The sequence below is a fragment of the Peromyscus maniculatus genome, chromosome 3 (assembly GCF_049852395.1).
Source record: "Peromyscus maniculatus bairdii isolate BWxNUB_F1_BW_parent chromosome 3, HU_Pman_BW_mat_3.1, whole genome shotgun sequence".
NCBI classification, from domain to species: Eukaryota; Metazoa; Chordata; class Mammalia; order Rodentia; family Cricetidae; genus Peromyscus; species Peromyscus maniculatus.
The window spans coordinates 141,346,966-141,371,633 of NC_134854.1; the positions used below are offsets into that span (position 1 = coordinate 141,346,966).

At 44.0% G+C, this 24,668-nt stretch overlaps 1 protein-coding gene and 1 pseudogene across 46 annotated transcripts in view; both read right to left on the bottom strand.

Moving 5' to 3' along the window:
- Positions 1–24,440, bottom strand: part of LOC143272487 (ribosomal protein uL24-like pseudogene) — a 43,993-nt pseudogene extending 19,553 nt beyond the window's left edge. The window contains exon 1 of the transcript XR_013050107.1: positions 1–24,440. This exon is cut by the window's left edge and continues 19,553 nt beyond it. The product of XR_013050107.1 is annotated as a ribosomal protein uL24-like pseudogene (transcript).
- Cacna1c (calcium voltage-gated channel subunit alpha1 C) overlaps positions 1–24,668 on the bottom strand; it is a 658,960-nt gene that overhangs the window by 446,603 nt on the left and 187,689 nt on the right. The window lies entirely within an intron of this gene.

Consider the following 24,668-nt stretch of genomic DNA (forward strand, 5'->3'; position numbering starts at 1 on the left):
TTCATGAATGGGGGGATCTGCTCCCCTGGTTATATCTTTCCTTTGTGGCCCCGGAACCCGAAGCTCAAGGAGACACTTGCAGTCATCCCCTTGACCTCCCAGCCTCCCTCATGCATCTCAATTTCATGAAGGACTCAAGGGGAGCACCTAAAAAAGGATGCCGGGAAGGACCAGAAGTAACGACAAGGAAAGACCAGAAGGGGAACTTGAAAGCTTTCTTGGAGGCAAACTCTGCTTGAATTAGAAGTTACACTTTTTATATTTTTGGTTGTGAGCCTAGCCTTTAACGGCTGAGCCATCTCTCCAGTCCTGATGATACACTTTTTAAAATCCCTCTTCTGTTAAGAATGAGTGCACCTCTGGCTGCTTTGGCTGCATGTACAAACCCACAAAGGAGAAGCTAACAAGTGTGGACAGCTATATGCCATTGTCAAGGCTAGGAGCAGGCCCTCTCCTGGCTGCTAAGCACCTGAAACTTGTAAGCAGACTGTGATGGGCAGGGATTCCAAGCAAAGATAAATTCTCTCCCATGAAAAGGCTCTCTGGATGTTGAGAAGGCTGCCTAGACTAAAAGGCATTCAGCAAGCTCAATGGGAGATCCCAAATGTTAAGGAAAAGGGACGTGGCTCTGTGCCTTATAGCATCGCACATTTCAGGTACTCTCGCCTGGTTAAATCATGACCTGAGTGGATAAATGATTCATCCCACAACAACACTACTTAACTCGGAGACCATCAAAAACTCACCCTGGACTGAACTGGCTAGAAGTTGCACAAACGTTAAGTACATAAAAGGAACAGGGACAAATGTGGCGTTTTCACCGTGCACCACCCTCCTGAGTGAGGATTCCACCCTAAGATTTTGTGTGTCGTGACATGCTCCACAGTGCCAAGAAGAATGCAATGCCTTGGATCTTTAAAGGACGGAATCAAGAGGAGGCGCTGGCCAGCTTCTAGCTAGCTGCAGAGTCCCTCACAAGCAAGTAAATCACCTTCAGCCCCTTGCCAGGTACTCTGTGACAAGGAGGAAAGTTTGACTGATGAAGGCTCTCGGCTTTCAATTCTCCACTCTTCTCTGTCCTCACCTACCCATAGCCCCTTCCCCAAGCAGCTGGAAGAATCCTTTAAAAACTGTTAAGTCTTGCACAAGTCTCCTGCAGGCACCCACAGCTGGTGTAATGTAAGTTCACCAGCACAACAACCTTCATGTCCAGAAGCAACTGTTTCAGTCCTGTCCTCCTCAACCTCCAGATCCTACAGTCTCTCCGCCCCATCTTCCGCCATGATCTCTGAGTCCCCACCCCTCACTGAGGAGCTACTGACAACGGATGGTTTCTGGGAAAGGCAAAGTTGTTTTTTTTTTAATGGGTGTGGGGAGCGGTAATGACTGGATGACCACACTCCAGTGGGTGGCCACATTCTCATTAGCAAACAGGCAGCACCAACAAGAGTACTGGAAGTTGGGATCTGGGGTTATTTGGGAAATATAGGTGGGTCTGGGAGGAGTTAGGAAGACAGACAGGTGATAAATATGATCAAAATACACTGTATAAATGTATGAAATTCCCAAATATTTAACTAAAATTTTATATTAAAAAAAAGATTTTCAAAAAGGTTAAATCATAGCTTCACTTTACATCCTCCAGTAGTTGCCCATTTTGTTAAAGGAAGAAAATCCAAGTCTTCAAAATGGCCTACAAGTGGCACACGATTACGCCCATCCCCACCTCTCCGGCCACATCTTTACTAACTTCAATTTTGCTCACCCCATATCAGTCAGACTGGCCACTGCGGATCCTCACCCACCCGGGCATGCTGGCACTCCCAGCCATCGCCTCCAAGCTCTGCTCTGGCAGTTTGACTTCTGATTCAGGAGGTGGGCTTCTCATGAGCCTTCTGACTCAATTCAATATTTCAAGCCCAAATCCCCCAACCTCCTACAATTCCTTCACCACTTTCTTTCTGCTTTTTCTTCACAATCTTTGCCACCTCCTAATTCAGTTGTAAGCTCACTTGTAAATATTTCCCATCTCCCCCCACTAGAATGCAAGTTTCAAGAAAGCAAGGATCTGTGTCATTTTGTTGATAGCTGAGCCACTGGGAATTAGAACAACACCCAGCATACAGTCAGAATTCAATAAATAAAAGCCTTCCTCCTTTGCTAGGAGACCAATTCTTTGCTCTTAAACTGATAAACAATGGTGAGGCATTTGCTCTGCATTGTCTGTCAAACTGCAACTCTGGATGATGGTTGAGTTCTTCATAGCAACCTCAGATATTAAATGTGACAGGAGTAAGAGAGTTAAAATGCACTAATGAAATGATGGGCCTGAGTGATGGTCCTCTGCAGATGCAGGTAATGAGGGAAGATTCCTAGGCACAGGCAGTGAGGGAAGATTCCTAGGCGCTTCCTTATAGATGCAGGACATGACAGCCTGGCAAGCACTCTGGTCTAAGAGTGCTAATAGATCATCGCTTCAACCACAGCATCCTACCATCCCTCAGAACAAAAGAGCCTGAACTAACTCCGGGGTGCAGAAAACATAGAAGACAAAGTAACAAATTAAATGACAAAATGAAGAAGCAACCAACCAACTCAAAATGTGGACAATTCTAACCAATTTCTTCAACAAACAAATGATATTCCCAGTAGGAGGTGGGGATCATTACAGATCCAGAGAGATCTCCAAGACACATAATCTGATATCACATGCTCATTCTGTTATCCCAGCCCGATACTCCAGCAGGCATCCCTTGGGAACCTGCCAGCCAGGCCTGCCAGAGAAGCAAGTAGGTTAGCAAAGCAGGTAGGTGAGCTTCAGATCTCCCATCTCCCTCCTCTGCTCCATATCAAAACCCCCAGTCTCATCCCCAGCTCTGTAGCAGTCTACCTGTGTGGCCTCTCCACATTCTCTGCCCCCATTCCCAGGAGACTAAGCAGATCCTGATGGAACACCCTGCTTTCCCCCCTCCTGTGGACCCTCTCACTTCCCCATCCCATCACCATTGCTAAGTGTTAGCTACCAATACCTAGAAACATATTTTATCCAGAAATTCCAATGGCCAAACCTGGCAGGATCCTAGAAGAATTCCCTACCAGACAACACACAGCTTCCTCATCTTCCTAAGAACAGAGATAGCAATAGAAGCTAAGGAAGAAAATACCCACCCAACAAAGACAAAACCAGATCAGCACCTAGAATTACAATTATCCCAAACCCAGACGCCTAGATGCCAGCATAAAATCAGAATGATTAACAGGCAGAACCATTTGTTGAGGATTCTGTCCTTTTCCCAGTGTGTATTTCTGGCTTCTTATCAAAAATCAAGTGACTATAGGTCTGTGTATTTATGTCTGGGTCTTCAATTAGATGTCACTGATCAATATGTCTGATTTTGTGCCAATATCGTGCTTTTTTTTATTACTACAGCTAGCTCTGTAGTATAATTTGAGGTTGGGGATAGTGATACCATAAGCAGTTCTTTTATTATTCAGGATTGTTTTAGCAATCCTGGGTTTTGTCTGTTTTCATATGAAGCTAAGAATTGTCCTTTCAAGATCTCTGAAGAATTGTGTTGGAATTTCAATGGGGATTATATTGAATCTGTAGATTCCTTATGGTAGGATGGCCATTTTTACTTCAACTTGAGAAAGTTAGCAAAAACCAAGAAAACACAAGAAATAAATAATTCCTTACTGGCAAATCAGAAGAGACAGAGAGACAGAGAGAGACAGAGACAGAGAGAAAGAGGCACAGAGACACAGAGACACAGACATAGAGAGAGCAAATAATAATAATAATAATAATAATAATAGGAATCAATAAACATTGCTCACTGACAACTCTCAACATCAGTGGTCTCAATTCCCCCAATAAAAGACAGGATCCATTCTTTTGCTACATCCACAAAACACACCTTAACATCAAGGGTAGATATCACCTCGGGTAAAAGGATAGAAAAAGATACTCCAAGCAAATGGACCTAAGAAGTAAGATATTTTAATATCTGACAAAATAGACTTCAAACCAAAATCAATCAGTAGAGATGGGGAAGGACACTACATACTCATCAAAGGAAAAATCCACAAAGAAGACATTGCAACTCTTAACTCACAAATCCAAATACAAGGGCACCCAAGTTCATAAAAGAATCACCACTACAGGTTAAATCACATATTGATCCTCACACATTCAATAGTGGGAGACTTCAATGCTGCACTCTCACCAATAGATAGGTCATTCAGACAGAAAGTAAATAGAGAAATGCTGGAGCTAACTGACATCATAAACCAAATGGATCCAACAGATACTTACAGAACATTTCTCCCATACACAAAAGGATACCCTTCTTCTCAGCAGCTCATGGAATTTTCTGCAAAATTGACCACTACTAGGACACAAAGCAAGTCTCAACAGATACAAGAAAATTGAAATAAATCCCAACATCCTATCTGAACACCACTGATCAAAGCGGGATCTCAACAACAAAAGAAAGAACAGAAAACTTAAAAACTCATGGAAACTGAACAACTGAACGAAAAATGGGTAAAGACAGAAATAAAGAATGAAATTAAAAACTTTCTAGAATTCAACGAAAATCAATACACAGCATACTCAAACTTATAGGACACAGTCAAAGTGATTCTAACATCAACTTATATGGAGAAAACCTCTAAACAATTCCACTAAAATCAAGAACAAGACAAGGTTGTCTGCTCTCTCCATGCCTATTCAATGTGGTTCTTGAAGTCTTAGCTAGAGCAATAAGACAACAGAGGGATAGCAAGAGAATACAAATTGGAAAGGACGAAGTCAAAGTAACTTTATTTGAAGATAATATGATAGTATACATAAGTGGCCCTAAATTCCCCTGGGAAACTCCTACAGCTGATAAACACTTTCAGCAAAGTAGGAGGATACAAAATTAACTCAAAAAAATACCAGTAGTCATCCTATATGCAAATAACAAAGGACTGAGAAATAAATCTGGAAAACGATACCTTTCGCAATAATAATATAAAATATCTTGACATAACTCTAACCAAACAAGTAAAAAACTTGTATGATAAAAACTTGAAGATACTGAAGAAAAAAGCTAAGACGATATCAAAGATGGAAAGATCTCCCATGCTCATGAATCAGTATCCACTACAGCCCAGCGTCCTTAACACAGTAGGCTCTGAAAAATGCAGCACACAAAACAAGGATCTTAAACTAGGTTTTATGAATATGACAGAGGTCCTTAAAGAAATTAGTAAATCCATTAAAGAAATCTACAAAAACATAAACAATGGAAGGAAATGAATAAAATACTTCAAGACCTAAAAGTGGAAATAAAATCAATAAAGAGAATCAACACTGAAAGAAATCTGGAAATGAAAAATGTAGGAAATAGAGCACGAACCACAGGGGCAAACCTCACCAACAGAATACAAGAGATGCAAGAGAGAATCTCAGACATTGAAGACATGATAGAAAACAATGGATATATTGGTCAAAGAAAATGTTAAGTCTAAAAAAAATCCTAACACAAAACACGCAGGAAGAATCTAAATAGATCCATCAGTGTTACCTACACAAACCTCAACTCCAAATGGATCAAACACCTCAGCACAAAACCAGATACACTTCTATCAGATACCTGACAGAAGATAAAGTGGGGAATAGTCTTGAACTCATTAGCACAGGAGAAGACTTTCTGAACAGAACACCATTAGCACAAACACTAATATCAGCAAGTAACAAATGGAGCCTCATAAAACTGAAAAACTTCTGTACAGCAGAGGACACTATCATTCGGACAAAGCACAGCCTACAGAATGGGGCAAGGTTTTTTGTTTTGTTTTTTACCAGCTACATATCCAATAGAGAGCTAATATTCCAAATATATAAAAAAAACTCAGAAAACTGAATATCAAAACAACCCAATTTTTTAAAAAAAAATGATGTGCAGATCTAAACAGAATTCTCAAAAGATGAAACTCAAATGGTTGAGAAACACTTAAGTGTTCATCATCCTTAATCAACAGGGAAATGCAAATCAAAACCACTCTGAGATTTCATCGTACACTAGTCAGAATAGCTAAGAACAATAAAACAGATGATATTTCATGCTGATGAGGATGTGGAGTGAGGTGAACACTCATCCATTGCTGATGGGAGTGTAAACATATACAGCCACTATGGAAGTCAATGTGGCAGTTCCTCAAGAAGATGAGTATTGATCTACCTTAACATCCAGTTATATCACTCTTGGGCATATACTCAAAGAGTGCTTCATCCTACCACAGAGACACTTGCTCAAGCATGTTCACTCCTGCTCTATGCATAGTATCCAGAAACTAGAAACAACCTAGATATCTCTCAACAGATGAATGGATAAAGAAAATGTGCTACATTTACACAATGGAATATTACTCAATAATTTAAAAATTGAAATCTGCACGTAAATGGATGGAACTAGAAAAAAATCATCCTGAATGAGGTAACACCACAACCTAGAAAGACAAATATAGTATATAATCACTTATATGTGGATATTAGCTGCCAAGTTGATGATCAGCAAGCTACAATGTTTAGAATCACAGAGGTTAAGTAAGGACTAAGGGACGAAGGGAAATAGAATAGATAGCTATGGACTGATGGGGGGGGTGGAATGGGAAGATCAAATAGAGGTTGGGAGGGAAGAGTGGAACAAGGGAAGGAATATAAGGAGAGACAGTTAAAAATAAGGGCCATTAGAGGGGTAGTATGGAAACCTTATATAGTAGAAGTTTATATATATATATATATATATATATATATATATCCCAATATTAGGAATGGATTACATCTAATTGAGTTGTTGGCCAAAGAGGTCCCATCTGAATTCTCAAATAACCCAGGCTGTTGCCAAGACTATATGTTGCTCTCTACAAACTGATAGCAATTCTGAATTGGCAATTCTCCCTATTGCTGAAAGCAATACTTACACAACTCACTGAACATGGAGAAGTTGAACTAGTGCCTACCTAGAGTCTTCACCCCTATAGGATGGTGTCTTTGGTACAGGAAGGTATTTTGCATGCTACCAAAGGACAAACATAAACACTAATCCAACCCGGCTACAAACCCTTTGATCTACAGTGGTGTCCTGCCTGCAAGACATACTAAAGCAATGGCGGTGCAAATGTTATAAGAGTAACCAACCAATATCTGATTTAACTTAAGGCCCATTCCATGAGATGGAGCACCTACCCGATGCTGCTTGGGTTATCAAGAACCTGAGATTAGATAGCCCAAGACCTAGGGTAAAACTAAATACTACTATTCTACTAAAAGAACATAGCAATAAAATGACTCCTAATGACATTCTATTATACTCATAGATCAGTGCCTTGCTCAACCATCATCAAAGACGCTTCCTCCTACAGCAGATGGAAACAAATACAGAGACCCACAGTCAGAGAATATGCGAAGAGTAAGAGACCTTAGAACACACAGCCCTAAATGGAATGTCTCCATCAAATCCCTCCCCTCAGGGCTCAGGGAACCTGCAGAAGAGGAGGCAGAAAGAGTGTAAAAGCCAGAAGGAATGGAGGGCACCAAGGAAACATGACCCTCTAAAGCAACAGGATCTATGCACTTAGGAGCTCACAGAGACTGAGGCAGCATGCACAGGGCCTGCACAGGTCTGCATCAGATGGGGTTCTAGAAGTGAAAGAAGAAGTAATATGTTCCCCACCCCATCCCACCCCCGTCCCTAGCCCAGAAGCTGTCTCCAACCCATAACCACTTGCAAATGAGAATTTAGTTTTCTCCAAGGGGGTCCCACTGGGAAAACAAACTACTCTTAAGGACAGGCTGCATGCCCAACAGAAGATGGACAACAGAAAATGTACTCATCAGAATCTTTGGAGGGTTCTTGTCTCACAATGTTGTATGAGAGTTTTTTTTTTTTATCTTTTAAAAAATTTTTAAATTTAACCCTACAGGTCCTTTGTGTATATTATGGTATACTGAAAACCACTGAAGCTGGAGCTGGAAGTGGAGACAAGGAGACCCTACCTGTGAATTTCCACACTTTCATTATGTTCAGAACCTTCCATTACAGAAACAGTTTTAAATGACTTCCTATTTCATAGAGAAACTTAATGCAGCACAAGTAATCTTCAAAGTTCATAGAAGAGCTTTCAGTCTCCATTGTTTCTGGGTGAGGTCTAGAAGGGAAGGAGCCAGCCACCTTATGAACATCCCCTCCTTAGTTAGAGAAAGCCCATCTGGTCTATGCCCACATTGCCCTGAGCACACACCATCTAATCTGATCTTGGAGGCAAAGCAGGGTCAAGTCTGGTTAATAATTAGATGAGAAAGAAAGCCCCTCTGCTTTTCATACTAAAGAAAAGCCACCTGCTCTGGGAGTTTCTTAACTGCTTGAGGGTACTCAGAAGTCCAGCCCTTTGTCATTCTGGGTCCTTGTTCCCTTTCCCCATGTAAGGACACACATTGCTCTCATTTGCTTCCTTCCCCTTGGGCAATTCCTCTGCCACTATGGGGAGGTATTCCACATCTAAATAAACTGTGCAGTAAATCTGTGAACTTGCATGGAAGGTATTAAACCCATCCTTTGATGTCTGGTGTTGAGTTTAGGGAAGTGTCGGGGTAACTTTCATTGAATTCCAGGCCCTTAAAAGGCAGGTATTACTCTCCCTGCTTCCCAGATGAGGAAACAGTGTGCAAGTTAGCAAGTCACTGAGAGGCTCTCGCTGACAGCCAATGTGTACACGGTGCTCATGGCAAACACTGGTCTAATGGAAAGCCACAGCCATTCATCTCAGCTTCACTCCCACTGCAAGAGACAGACAACCATTTCCCCCTCTACTGGGAAACTGAGGCACAAACCAAATCAGGTGAGGATGGCAGGTCCTGTGACATCCTGTGAGGATGTGTTCAGAAAGGAAAGAAGGTGGCCCCACTCTTGGCACAAGACGCCTGGTATATAACGTTCATTTCACAGTGTCTGCTTACAAATGGTGCTCTAGGCATGTCAAGGATCATAAACAGCGTGACCAAAGGTTCTGGCTTACCTGAGCCAGTGGGCGTATACCTGTTGTTCCCATATTGCTATTAACAGTATCTCAAGAGAGAAAGATGATAAACTGTATGATGACCTTAATCACAAGCTCTGATGGGGGGCTGATCAGCACTTAACAAAACTAACAACACCAGATGAATAAAAAAGTCTTTCGGGTTACGCAGCAGGTTCTAGGAAGGGAGGGCTGACCAGGACCCTGTCTCCATTTTTCTTAGGAACTGCGTAGAAGTCTGTGCCTGGCAGCTCTTTCCTACAGCCCTGTGAAGCCCCAACACAAACTCTCACCTCCTGAGTGAGCCAGAAAGCCGGCACACCAGTCTGTTCAGTGAAAAAAGCATACTGGGGGCAAGCTGATGCGTGGAGATGTTTGCACTTTCTGTTATTGTTCCTAAGTAATTGTCCTGTGCAAAACTCCTGCGCCCCCCACCCCAGGCTTCACCAGGGCAAGCTTCACTTGGGCAACAGTCACCAAGCCTTTAACCCAGACACCCTGCCATGCCCCTAACTTGGATAACCATCACCTACCCTTGGCTTAGGCACCCATCACCCCATCTTTTACCCTACTCTGTGGATGGGCAGATTATCCCTACCTTTCACCTGTGAGTCCTGTCACCCCACATCTCACTTGGGCAATGTCACTCCGCTCTTAAGAGCCCTCACGATGCATCCCTGTCTCTCTTGGGATAACGCCAGCCTCCTAAGCAGAACCGCCCCTGCCACTCAGTCACCCCTCCATGATGAATCTCCTCCCCGTCCTCCCGGGCCTCGCCTCCCCTGCCCAGGCTGTGAGGCTCTAGACAGGCTCCCTTTCCTTTCCTCTCTCTCTCCATGGTGTCCTCCCTCCAGACAAGGTTCACTAGTGCACGTCTCTGCTGATTCTCCCCACTTGCGTCAGGCTGTGCAAGACAATTATCTTTGGTTTATTTGTGTCACATCCCCTCTGTGGCACTGATAAGCATGTTTCCCTAATCTTGTCACCATTCTAACTCATTGCTATAAAAGAACAGCTATCTATATGACTTAGTTTCTTTTAATGAAATAAAATAAAACAAAAGGAAGGATTTGAGTCTCTTCTTTGAGTCTTAAGTCATTTCCCTGTCTTCTCTGTAGGTATTCCTTTACCTGTTAGGTTAAAGTGGTGGAATATTTGGACATTCAGTCTTAATCCTTGCATTCTGAGCCATTACAAAGAAAAAAAAGAGACATAAAAATGTGAGTTTTACTGTCATCGATACTAATATTAATTTTCACAGCTAAGATAATTCGGTCTTGATTCATTACAACCATATGGTACTTATTGGACAAGCACATTACTACTTAATTAGAGGACCAAGAGCTCCCGGTGACAAGAATCTGGAAATGCTCCTCAGAGCGAACATTACATGAGACAGGACCTCTGGCTCACAGCTAGAAGAGCTGAAATCACTGCGCCATTAAGCTTGGGTGGAGACGAGCATCCCTTTGGCTATCCCATCAGCTCCAGTGTGGAGGGAGGCAGACACCGCACTTACTCCTCAGTGCTGAAGTCTCCACATCTGCTTCAGATCTTCTGCACTCTTACATACAGTGATTCATATGGTATCAGTTAGGGTTGTGCTAAACACTAACAAATGAACCCACCATTTATGTGGTTCAACGCAGCAAGAGCTTGCAATCAAAAGCATCCTGACCACTTGCAGGTTAGTCTTGCTTGCCTGAGAGCCATGTCTTTGTGACTCCCCCTACACTACAACCTTCTCCCAGGCCCATGAAGTCCACACAGAACTCCACTGGGGAGGCCTCTCTCCTGTGTGGTCTAAGGTACTCGCATACCTAGATATATCCCGCCCACAACACTATCTTCCACAGAGCACTTAGGGGTATCTGAAGTTGTCTGACTTCATTAGGATGTTTGCGTCACTTCTCTCTTTCTTCAAATTAAATGTCCACCTTCTTCATATTGTTCCCCACTGCATTTCTAGCACTCATCCCAATGAGCATTCAAAAGACATCTGCGGGGGGGGGGGGGGAGAGGAGGAGAGAAGGTCGAGGAATTTTAATGATATGGTCACCTACTCGGGAAGTGACAGAAGAGGGCCTCCCTGTCTGAGATTTTCCACTTGAAGATCCTGCACACTTTTTCCTTGGCCAAGGTCACTCACCCAGGTCAGACACCCCAGAGAGCACATGCCTATGGCTTGCTCAAGCAGTGGCAGTGGTGTGTTGTCAGCCCTGCCCACTCCATTAGCCATCTGGCTGGAGGCAATTCACGAGAAGAGAGGTCCCAGGCTTGGTCTCTCTGGGCCAGGGCTCTTGATTCTAAAGTAAGTTCTGTTCCAACAGACCCACCTCTGACTTTAGCCAGACAGGGGCAGACTTGTGACCCTATCAGGTCACCCTACCCCCAGTCAGCCTTTGGAGAAGAGGCCAACTAGTTTCCCAGACCCAGGCCAACTCGCCCACTTGGGATCCACCAAGGAAAAGCTGTGTGATGCAAACTTGCCCTCAATGCCAAGGACATCTCTCCCTGCCAGATAGGATTATCCAGGACACAGAGAGTACCCAGCCTTTCTCCCTGTCCCCAAGCTGGGGCTGGTGTCACTCTGGCTAGAAAGAGTCCAGCAAACACTCCATGGAAGCCCCCGCAGACCTGGCAAGCAATGCCAGCTTTCTCTATGTCACACTACCCACCTGCATCCAGGTCACCTGTTCTAGCCCCCAGACCTCGGATGGTATACCAAGTCCCTCATCTCCCGTTCCACTGGATATGGGAAAAGAGAAAACCAAAAGCAGGCAGAGTGGAACTCAAGTCTGCCTCCCTTATCCACAGCTAGTAGGCTTCTCAGACACACTTGGCACCCCTGGGGAATAGGAGGCAGGAGTCTTCTATCTCAACCCCCTAGCTCTCCAACCAGAACATGATGTCTTTAAATGGTGACTCATGTTTGCAGTGAAAACTGACTAATTATTTTGATCTTCTTGAAGTCACTTGCCTCATTAGTGGATACTCTCCATCCTGGGCCAAGACCCAGCACTGAAGCAAGCTTGGCTTACTCAACGGAACACCAGGCGGGGCAGCCAGACCTGTCCTCTCTTTAAGTTGTGCCTCAGTTCCAAGCTCTCCATCTAAAGGGAGCGTTTCTCCCTTGGGGCTTGTCCCCATATTAAGACCATACCCTTTCCCCCAGAGCCCTTTTTCTGAAGCCGTATTAAGAAGGATGAGAGTGAGAAAAAAATTCCAGATCCAAAAATTCGAAGAATTCTGAAACGATTCAGCCTTGCACAGACAAAAGTCATGGCAGAATCACAGACCTAACCACCAATCACAGCGGGGCCGGGGGTTTTCGTCTCCTAAGCATCTACTCAACATCATGCTAAATACTTGAGATAAAGGGCTAAGAAAGCAGGCCCCAAGTTTACAAAGGCCTGGATGGGAGACTTCCCGCACCCTCCCTCCCTCCTGTATTCCTCTGATCTCTCTCCCTGGTCCTAGGGACTCACACGCATGGAGCAACATGAACTAGTGACTGTGTTTCCTCACTCTCCTTCCAATATAACGGGCAGTGGTCAATAGGTAAAGCCAGGAAACGGTGTCTGGAGCCATATGAGCCACTGCACTGGCAGAGACTTCAGGCAAAGGCAAGGAACCAAGAGACCAGCTTGGAAGAGGTCTCAGGGCACAACCCAAGAGAGGTCGGTCCAAACAGAGGCCCGATGCCTCCAGGATCAATAGGTTAGTAATCACATGGTATGATCTAACATGAACACTCTCTGCCACAGGCACATTTCTCCCATTTCTTGGTATTTTGACAACTCTAAGAGAATGGCCAATAGGGAAAAGTGTACCATGTCTGTAAACTCAGCACATAGTGCAGACAGCAAATACTTAGACTTCTCAAAGTGACATCTGCGGAAATCAAAACACAACAAGGTAATTCACAGCTCACCACCCTGGGCCTTCACTTCACAGAGGAAAACCTTGGCTTCCACGTGGTGTGCCAACCGCAGCTCAAAGGAATTATGTTGCTGCCTCCACAGCCCCGGGAGGTCTTGAGCTGCCAGTTTCCAAGGCAGCATCCTAATTCCTGAAGCACCCAAAACCTGAACTCCCACCAAGGTGGGGCAAGCCAGAGTGTTAAGAACAGAAGCTGGGCCCAACTACCCTTCCCCCCAAACAAAGGACACACTCTGACTCAGCAAGGCCTAAGCACTCTGCTCTCCAGGAAGCGTACACACCACCATGGGTTGGGGAGGGGGGGATGTGGGGGACTTCCTGGCTGGGCAAATCTACTTTTCTATTGATCTAGAGACAAGAATTTCCTATTGATTTAGAACCAACCAATTGATATGCCTTGCTACTGTCATGAGTTCCGCCTGGAGTTCTCAGGGGACCAGAGGGGAATGCATCCCCACCCTCTCCAATACCAACACCCCGGTATAAAGAATCATTACTGTGCATTCCAAGTTCTGACAGGGCTATGTCCTCTAATAGAACTAAGGCGGGGGGAGGCAGATAATAGCAGTCGTGACACAATCAGCCTCCAATAGTGACACCAGCAGTACGAAGCAAAAGCCAGACGAATTCAAAGGCTGTTAACTACCTAGAGTGAATTTGTATGTGTTGTCTTTTGCCTACTTCCTGAATTTGTTCATAGGCCATTACATACCAACAAGCATTTTTTTCTTGCTAATGGCATCAGTTAAAGATTAGGCTGAAAGATCCGCATATAGGGCTCTGCAAAAGACAGCCTTGCAAGAACTCTAAGCTCCAGGAAAGCCAAGTGATTCAAGCCATAACAGACATTAATCATCAGCTTACAGAGGAGAAACGTGTACTCTGCTTTAGAAATGAATTTCCAACCATCTTTCATCTCCTCTAACTCATCCTTCAGACAGCTACCAAGCAAAGAATCCAAGACACAGTTCTGCTTGTTTTACTGTTACAATTAGCACTCTCTGTCACAGCACACAGGATGAGGTAATACACAGGGCTCTGGATGACCTGACCTCTACCCTCCTCTAAGCTGTGTGTCCTTCCAGTCCTCCTGCAATACACACATGTGTCCCTTCATCCACAAAATCACTTGCAGTTTCTGAACTATTCCTATGGGGGCTTTGTTTCCAATGCCACAAAGTCGCTTATCTGGCCTGTCCACTGAACGTAATAATGATCAGCTATATCACACATACACACACAAACACATGCACACTCACACACACGTTACAAATATCAGTTCATTTGCAATAAAGAACAGAACCTGGGAGAAGAGAACACTGAGTAAATTTTCCATGTTTCAAGGCTTTTTTTTCCTCAAGAACAGGTAGCAGCCATCACTATAGGAAAAGGCTGAAACTCGACAGAAACCTGCAAAATCAACAAATAAAATCTGGGGCAGCTGAAAAATAAGAGGTGTAACAAAGAGCAGAGAGAAAGGGAGCTCAGATTGTGCAGTGCACATAATCAGCATCCACATTTCTGGCTGACTCCTGAGCTACATACAGAGGCATGGGGCACACTCCAAGCAACACAGCTGTTAAGTTTAGCAGAATTCTGGGCTGGGAAGAGGGCTCAGTTGGTAAAGGCCTTTGCCACTAAGCCTGACAACCTGAGTTTGGTACTCAGAACCTATAAGGTAGAAGGAAAGAACCTTGACTCTCACACATGGTCCTCTGACCTCCACTCTTACGTATTGGCATTTGTGTGAACATGCACGCACACACACACACACACACACACACACACACACACACACACACACAATGAATAATTAAATAGAATTTTTTGAACTTTGCAGATTTGGGGTTTCAGTTCAGTGAAATCAGATGTCTGCAAAAGTAAAAACAAATCACACTTCAGAGGAATGAAACATAATTCATAAATTCTACTATGTATCAATGACAATGTTCATAATATAATCCAAAATCATTGGAGACATAAAAATACAGCATACACGTAAGAGACGGGATAATAGAGAGCAAGCCTGGGATGACTCAGGTGTGGAATTAGCAGAGAGGATTTGTCATCCACACCTTTGTACATGAAGCAGCAGCTACTGGGATCCCCTCATCCTCTCACTGGCTCCTTCTCACTCATCTCGTCTCAGCATCAGCTCCCCAGGAAACCTTCCCATTCCCCTTCACTGTTGCTGATCACTCAGGAACTTCCTGTTTAATGCCTTCTTAGCTTCCTACACCTCTTCGGTTTTCTTAAGGGCAGGGGGTAGATGAGTTTTATTACTAACGTCAATACACAACCCAGGGCTAATGGGAAATGTTGACTGAAGGAAAGAAGCAGTATGCAATGCTATCCAGAGCTGGAGGATCACTGCCTCAGTTTATGCCTCTATACTGTTCTCACAGTTGGAAATGTGCGTGTCCACACTGTGACAAAGAGGATGCAGAGACCTGCTCTCAACCTACCTATTCTCAAAATCAGAAATCCACTGACCTCATCTCCACACTACTCATCCCTTCTATACACCCCTGTTCCCGGGATGAATTGGACTCTATCATCAGCTCCTAATGTCTACTGACCCTTCCCATAGACTAGTAAATGTTAGATAACTGTGTCTTGGGCACAGTACTCTTAGTATTTAACAATACTAAGTCATTTCATTTTCCTAACACCTAAGGAAGGTGTTCTTATTACCGTCACTTTACATATGAAAAGCTAAGACTAGGGCTGGCATGTAGCTCAGTGGTATGGTACTTGCATGAACAAGGCCCTGGGTTTAATCTCCAGTACTGCCCCCATCACACATGGAGGCTCTTGGGAGGGTTATTCTCAAGATGGGTAAATGGTCTACTCCTATGCCTATCATACCAGGGGGAGGAAGAAGAAGAGGAGAAGACAGGGAAGAGGAGAAGGAGAAAAGATGAAGAGCTAAGAGCAGCCTTTCTTCCTTCTCCTTTTTAACCCGCTCTAAGTGTATCACTTCTAACCTAAACAACGTGTCCAGCACCAGAAGCCGCACGAAGAACTGGTCAGCCACCTAAAGATAAGCTGAGCACACACTGCCTGCTCATTTTGTTTCTCTCACCTGCAGAGAGTGCAAGTGAGCACCCCAAAGACTGACACCCCCATCCTGCTCTTAAATGGGATAAGGAAGGGACAGGCTACAGAAAGGCTGGTAAACGTGCCACAGAGGCTCATCACTAAACAGTGCACAATGTGTGCTGGCCTCGCAGTCAGAGTGCCTATGTGGCACATTTCCCTGAGGTGGGGTCTCTGAGGAATCACTGGAGGGGCTGGAGAGGTGGCTCAGTGGTTAAGAGCACAGGCTGCTCTTCAGAGCACAGGAGTTGGAGTCCCAGAACCCACATGGCAGCTCACAACAGACTGTGATTTCAGTCCAAAAGAATCTGACACCCTCTTCTGGCCTCCTTGGGCACCAGGAACGCATGTGATGCACAGGCATACATGCGGCAAAACATCTACACATATCAAATAATAAAGTAATAGCAATAATTTTTTTTAATCACTGAAGCACTGGTGGGCAAGACAATTTAAGCTTCATCCCGTCCTGCTTGGTTGGTTGGTTGGTTAATTTGATACATGGTCTAATGAGGCACAGGCTGGTCTCTAACTCTCTCTCCCCCTATCCCTCCCCATCCCCACCTCTAGCCAAGGATGACCTTGAACCTCTAGCCTTCCAGCTTTTATCCCTTGAGTACAGGTGTACAGGTATACACCATCATTCCAGGTTTATGCAGTACTGAGCTGGAACCTGGAGCCTTATGCATACTAGTCAAGTACTCTACAAACTGAGAGGCATCCCCAACCCCCCGGCCATGCTCTATCAAAAGTTATTCCTTCACTGGTCATGTATCCTCTGCTTAGAGGCCAATTCCATTCTGTTTTCTTGCTCTCTGAACTCTTATTCTGGTCCTCATTTTCTTGTATCATTCTTTCTAAGAGTCAACAATAAACTTAAATATCATCTGCCAAGATAAAAACAGGAGACCTAGAAGTCCTCCTAAGTGTAATTCACCCATCACCAACAAAAAGCACCACTTTCATCGGGACCTCTGGGTAATGAGGACACTATGCACTGGAACTCTTTTAAGTACTTAAACTCGAGGTGCAAACACACACACACACACACACACACACACACACACACACACACACACACACACACCCCACTCTGAGTCTGTCCAGAAGTTATCCAAAAGATAACACTCACCGAACACACACTTTTTCATTTAAATGGAGAAAGGATCATTGAAAGTGTCGGTTCCTTACTAAAGCAAGGTGACGTTCATCTTGTTGTCAAGGTATCAAGTTTAGTGACGTCCCCAACATCTCAGAGCAAGGCAGTTGCTCAAATTCTAAGTCCCCTTCCTCTTAATTGCTTCTATCACTGAGCTGTCAATGTTAGCACTTGATGGGCTCTGGTTGCTTCAAAGCAGAGCTTCCAGAGAAGGCAAAGCAAGGCTAATTCTGTCTGAGAGCAAACTGGAGGACTCTCCTCAGCAGCCACCTGAAGAATGCTGGGCTTCATTAAAGCAGTGTCTTGTCCGACTCTTGCCCATTTTTCACTGTTTGATTAGAAGCTAAGGCTTTCCTGGGGTTTATTTGTGCTGGCAGGAAGCACAAGTGACTGTTTGAATCACTCACTAGTAATCCAAGGCTCCAGAGAGTCAATCCATGTTTATCTCTCCCAATTCCATAAATCATAGCACTCTATTAAAACGCTATCATGTGCATAATTAGCAATGCTCATGTTCTTATTAGAACTAAAATGATTTCCTCAAATCATTAATTGCCTGTTGAAATGATAAAGGCAAGGCCTTACAATACAATGTACCAATCAGAAAATGTTCGAGGGAGGATTGGAAGACACACCTCTGTGCTTCCTGCCCCTTCCCAGGTGTGATCATTATGACTACCACCACTACCTTACACTGTGTGCACACCATCCATGTTACCACGCTTACCCCTCGTCTTAAGAGGCTGGTGTTAACTCCCTGTCTCTAATGAGGAAAGTGAGGATAAAAAGACAGCTTGGTCAGGATGACACAATTACATGGTAGGGCTCAAGGCAGAACCCAAGGTTTGTCTGACTCCTGAGTCTAAATTTAAAATCCCTCAATTCTTGCTGGGTCTTTTCTGTGACTTCCCCCTGATAACACAGACAGTTGGGTTTTGTTGTTTATTTGTTTTACATTCCATAAAGCCAAGGTCATGGTAGCAGATAACAAAACAAAGATAGCTGAACAGAGTGTCACGTGGGTAGAATACAAAGAGCTAAGGACAGTGAAGATTCCTGATTAATCTATAATTAGCTCTAGCATTTAAATTAGTGGACCTCAGAGATCTTCCCTGTTCATCTCTTTCTTGTTCTTGTTCTTCTTGTTGTTCTTCTCCTCTTCCCCTCCCCTCCTCCTCCTCTTCTTAAGACAGGGTATCATTCATTACGTAGCTTCAGTTGGACAGTAACTCACCATGGAGACCAGGACAGCCTCAAACTCAGATATCCACTTGCCCCTGCCTCCCAAGCCTTCAGCATCACAGCAGGTCATCTCTTTCATTTTACAAGTAATGGCTATCTAGCCAATCAAAGGTAAGGGTTAGCCTTAGGTAACAAAGTCAGACCTCTGGGTTTCCAGCTACTGCCTACCCATAAAAAAGTGTCCAAAGAAAGTAGCCAGGATTACTATTGTTTTGGCAATCACAAAACAGCTTTACCAAAGAACTAACTGGATGATGAAGCAGAAGAACCCACTGGAGGAAGCAGGGTCTTTCAAGCACGTAGGGCTGAGAAGAGCAAAAGGCATGTCCCAGGGGTAGACTGAAAACCAAGCAGCGTGATGGAAGTCAGTATGGCAGCAGACAATCTGCTTTTCCAATTACTCAGCCAAACACAGAGAGAAAGATGTTGTCCTTGATATCCACCACATATGGCAGATGTCACTTCACTTCGGTCCACTCTTGGACTGAGGTGGCGCCAGGCATGTTTGAGACCAGCCACAGATAGCCTGTGCTTGCACGGGGCTGTGACCCTGACAAGCCATCGTCATCACTGAGGCCAAAGGAAGTGCACAGCCACCAGAGTCCTCGCAAACTAATCCAACTCCAAACCACGGGGAGGAGAGCCAGCCCCAGCCAAGGTAAACACGGTCAACAAATTCTCCTTGCACCTGGCCAGGTTTGAAAACATTCCTGGGCCCCATCTTTTCTGTGAAACTAAAAGCCACTTTCTTTCCTGCCTGGAAAGCAGAAAGGGGCTACATCTGATGTGAGATGTCCCATCAGGGAGCGATGAGGAGAGGAACATGACTAGTTCTAGGCTGTCAACAATGGTGCCAATGCAGCACGACAATAAAGGAGCACTGGGTGTGGCATGCAGCCCACCCAAGCCACCTGCTTCTTGTACATGCCATGACACCTTTGATTCCTTCCTCTAAAAAGAGATCCTCCACCGACCTGCCACACAGGCCTGCCCTTTGGCTTATGAGGAAACTGACTGTCAGTTTTAACAATTCTATCAATTTGAGCCAGCCTGTTTTTAAATTGGGAAGACATATCCATAAGTCTTCCATGTTAGGGCTTATGGCTGGCACCAACTGCTCTACTTCACAGAGATCTTCAAGGAAGTCATGGCTCTGGGCGGTGGTGGCACACACCTTTAATCCCAGCACTCAGGAGGCAGAGCTAGGCAGATCTCTGTGAGTTCGAGGCCAGCCTGATCTACAAAGCAAGATCTAGGACAGGCTACACACAGGACAAAGCTACACAGAGAAAACCTGTCTCGGAAAACCAAAAATAAATAAATGAATAAAGGAAAGAAGGAAGGAAGGAAGGAAGGTCGGTCATAGCTTTGTATTGGTGTCCGTGAAGTAAGCCATAAGAGCACATGGACATTGACCTTTCACCTCAGCAGAGGTCCTGTTCACTACACACTCATCCATGCTGAGGCCAAAGGTGCATGGCTAATGACAGCTGCCCTCTGGGAAGCCCCTCCAACAGCAGGCAGCGTGCTAGGAGTCCTCTGTGTGCTATCTCTAACTTTACTGCAAGGAAGGCAGGTCTTCTTCAGACTTCTGTCACCCACTCATGGAGGATAGGTTGGGCCACCCCTGCTTTACACTGTCTCCAGGACTCCATAAAGAGAGAGCATCTCTTGCTTTATTTACTCCCATGGATGTCCACTGTGAAAGTTAGGAAAGGTGCCTCAGAGCTGGCTCCTCCTCTCTTCCTGTTTTGTTTGGATTTTTTTTTCAGATAATAAGAAATGATGGGCCATTTCCTTCTGTAATGGCCTGCTTCCAGCCTCTTTATGGAAAGCAAACTGGGTGGGGCCCATTTCCCGATAGAGGCAAAAATCAGCGTCTTCATCCAGTTTGGACTGAAAGGTGAACCACCAGTGCCCATGCTTGCTAGGACTCAGTGGAGAGAGCAGAGAGGCCTACCATAGAAAATGGTGGGTATATCTCGTAATGAGCATGACCAACTGGTGTGGCAGCACACACTTTAATCTGAGCACTCAGAAGGAAGGAAAGAAGAGGCAGGCAGATCTGAGTTTGGAGCCAGCCTGGTCAACACAGCAAGTTCAAGGCTAGCCAGGGCTCCATAATGAGACCCTGTCTCAAAAAACAAAGAACAAAAAACACAACCACCTCTCTCCTGCTTAGGTATTTGCTGAATATTGTTCTTTGTGAGTTCGAGCCCTGGAAAAGGGGATGTAGAGATTTGCAACCAAAAGTAAACCTCTCAACCCTAACACTAACAGCAAACCTACAAAATAGACATTTTTATACTGATTTCACAGATGAGAAAACTGTGGCTTTCTTGTTTAAAAAACAAAAACAAAAACTGAACTCAGTGACCTCACAATCTGGTTGGCAACAAAAATTAGAACATACCAAACAAACTGAGAAAAGCTGGTTATCAAAGCTCTCGGCAGAGGCTGTAAATGGTCTTGGAGGTTGGGTGTATTAATTGAGCACTTCTTCATTTAATAATCAACAACACAAAACATCAGTTCCAAGTTCCTGCTCTCAGCTACCCAGGAGGTAAATGGCTCACAAAGTCATAGACAGTTTGCAGCTCCTTTCTCTGCTGTTAGTGCTCAGACGCCGAACCACTAGACACCAGAGAGAGCCCTTTGTTTTCCAAACAGCATTCTTACACATCCTTCTACAGGGCAAGCAATGTCCCAGAAAAGTGCCAGTGACTTTTACAAAGGAAAAAAGTAGGCTATAATCTCCATCATTTTTCATGGTTTGAGGCTCCAATTCCCTGTGGGTTCATTTGCCTTGCTGGAGCATTTATCTTTGCTGCCAGGCAGCTCCATGGCAGAATCTGGACTGCACACAGAGGCATAGAAACACTGGTACCTCAAGACAGCCCTGAACAAAATGATGAAGCAGGCCAAAGAAACTGGTCTTCAATGCCTCTTTACAGCTCTGTGCACCCCTGACCTGTACCCCCGATCTTTGCGGCCCTTCTTTGACATCTGTCTGCAGCCCAGCAGGGTTGAGTGAGCAGCCTACAGAGTTCCACATCTTATTTACTTCCAAAGGCCCTTTTCATAGACCGTCATATCAGCAATGCAATTCACAAGATGCTGCCAGACAACTAAACCATGGAAGATGATGACCCGCCCTGCCCCTGTATTTACCAAAGACAGATGGCCACCAAGAGAGCACCCCATCAGTATAGGCAGAGCAACCACACCAAGTCAACAGGAAAACACATTCTCAGCTGGAAGCAAAGGAACCTGACATTGAGTTACTCTTTGCAGCCTTATCTGGGATAAACAGGCAATTTCCACTTAGGTAGCTTGAAATATTAAAAAGAGTTCTCTAGCCACCATTCTGCCCTTTATGAGACACTGGGGTGTGGGAACTCCGGGTTGGAAATTATTATAATGATGCATAGTATGCTTCCTCTCAGAGGTATTTGTACTTTCCTAAAATTCAAAATATCCTTCAAGACACCGAGTATTAAATCTCAATAATTATATCCCAGAAAGAAAAATTGTACTTAGGGAACAGGAAAGACTTTGGCTATTCCTCCCTGAAACCCATTCTGCCTAATACCAGAGCCACTGTAAGGATATATGAGGGTGGATGGCTGGTCCACTTAAAGAAAACAATCCTGAATCATGCTAGCATGTTCATCCATCTGATGGGCATTTGCTATATGTTAAGTAAGCACTGTGATTAGCAAATAAACCATGTTCTGTGTTTCCTGGAAGATTAGGGGTAGGGTATGTTTCCCCATACTTAAAAGAAAAGCAAAATGTATCACCCCTGATAATTTGCCGCTGGAGAAGCACACCTGAGACTTGCCAACACATTAGAGCCAAAGTATGCCCAGCAGAAATTGAGGAATAATAATGTGGGACAGATAGGCTCTACCAGGGAACTTACTACCATTGTTTAGTTAAATTGACAGTGTCCAACTGCCTTCTAAATATCTCTGTCTATACCCACAGGCAAAAGCTACTCTTGGCCTAATCATAAAAGCTTCTCTTTGCAGTGAACTACAGTGAGATGTAGAGTAACGTGGCTGTTCAGGATACTGAGAATAAGCGACAGTTGGGTGTTCAGTCCTAAATAAAACATTTATACTAAGACATCTCAAGCTCAGGGAACATTTCGGAAGAAGGGTCAGAGGAACATAAAAATCAGAAGATGGGGAGAAAGGCTAGGAAATGCCATCTTCTGGGCATGACACAGCTATTGCAATCTTGAACTCACAGCAACTAGAGTCACCTGAACTGGGCCTGAACAAGACTCACCCTGTCAATCATCATACAGGGATGGGGAGCTCATAGGACCTACCCCTCCCCACCAAACTATTGGCTACAGATAGATTCAGAGAAACAGGGAGTCAAGATCTTCTGTTGAGTACCCACTGGGGAGCCCACCAGATTCCAAAGGACAGTTCCAAACCCATGGTCATACAGATGGCCCTGGTTAAACTCAAGAGGTCACACAACAAAACAAAAGACATGAATATAAGACAGGGATTTCTAAAGAGGAACGGTGGTTGACAGAGGTGCTGATGTTTCAAATGTACTTTATACATGTATGAAAATGTCTAAAAACAAATTTAATAAAATGGAAAAAATAAAGAATTCTTATACTGGAGTGATATAATTGTTTTTAAAATCAAATTACAGTGACTTCTGCGGTTCAGCTGATAAACTAAAAAGTCACTGAAACTTCTTATACTTAAAGTAAATTTCATTGCATATGTATTATACATTCAATAGCAATTAAGTGAATTACTACAAAATTTATTATACTACGCATAAACACATGATAAAATAAAGAGATCCACTCTTTAAATACAAATGTTAAAAAAAAAGTGTAGGGCAGGAAGTTGCTAGTTTCTTAAACTTAAGATCCCTGCAAATCAATCTAGAAAAGAAGCAATGGAAAGAAAGGGCCAGCAGGGAGACGGCTCAGCAGGTAAGGCACTTGTCACACACCCAAGAGCACCTGGGTTCAGATCCTCGGCACCTACATGAGGCTAGCATGGCTGCATACACCTGTAACCCCACACTGGAGAGTAGGAACAGCACCGAAGCAGGAGCCCACTGGGGCTCACTAGCTGCCAGCCGAGCCAAGGAGGGAAAACAGAGGTAAGTTCTTGGTTCAGGGAGAGAATGAAGTGTGACACCCAACATCCTCCATGTCCCCTGCAGACATACATGTGTACATACATACATACATACATACATACATACATACATACATACACACATATCACACACACACACACACACACACACACACACACACACACAATTAAAAAGAAAATAGCAGGAAATACTAAAAAAAAGAAATTGCTCTTATGCACATAATATACACTAAAGGAAAAAAGATTTGTGGAATAAATGAACAGCACAGACTTATTTGATTTATGTAAAATAATTACAAAGGACAAAGCAATTTATCAGCCATAACCTGTTGGCTTTTTCCAGTTGTTTGGGTTTTTTTATTGTTGTTGTTTTGTCCCCTATGAGACATAAATGTCAAATAGGTCTGAAAGGTTCACTGCAAAAAGAAGAAGAAAGAGGAGGAAAGAAAGAATAAAAAAAACAAAAAGAACTAGCGTTGTCTTCCATAGTTGTTACTCTCCTGGGTAACTAAGAACCACCATGTAAACAAATCTCTGTGTGTGTCTCTGAGAGCATCTCCGGGACAGTTTAATTGAGGTGGGGAAATCCACCCTGAATGTAGGTAGGGCCTTCCATGGGCTGAGATACTGAACAGAACAAGAAAGAGAAAGGAGAGTCGGGCGGTGGTGGCGCACGCCTTTAATCCCAGCACTCAGGAGGCAGAGGCAGGCGGATCTCTGTGAGTTCAAGGCCAGCCTGGGCTACCAAGTGAGTTCCAGGAAAGGCTCAAAACTACACAGAGAAACCCTGTCTCAAAAAACCAAAAAAAAAAAAAAAAAAAAAAAAAAAAGGAAGGAAGGAAGGAAGGAAGGAAGAAAGAAAGAAACAAAGAAAGAAAGAAGAAAGAAAGAAAGAAACAAAGAAAGAAAGAAAGAAAGAAAGAAAGAAAGAAAGAAAGAAAGAAAGAAAGAAAGAGAAAGGAAGTCAAACGTTAGCATTCTTTCCTCTGCTTCCCGAACACAGCTGCGGTGTAAAT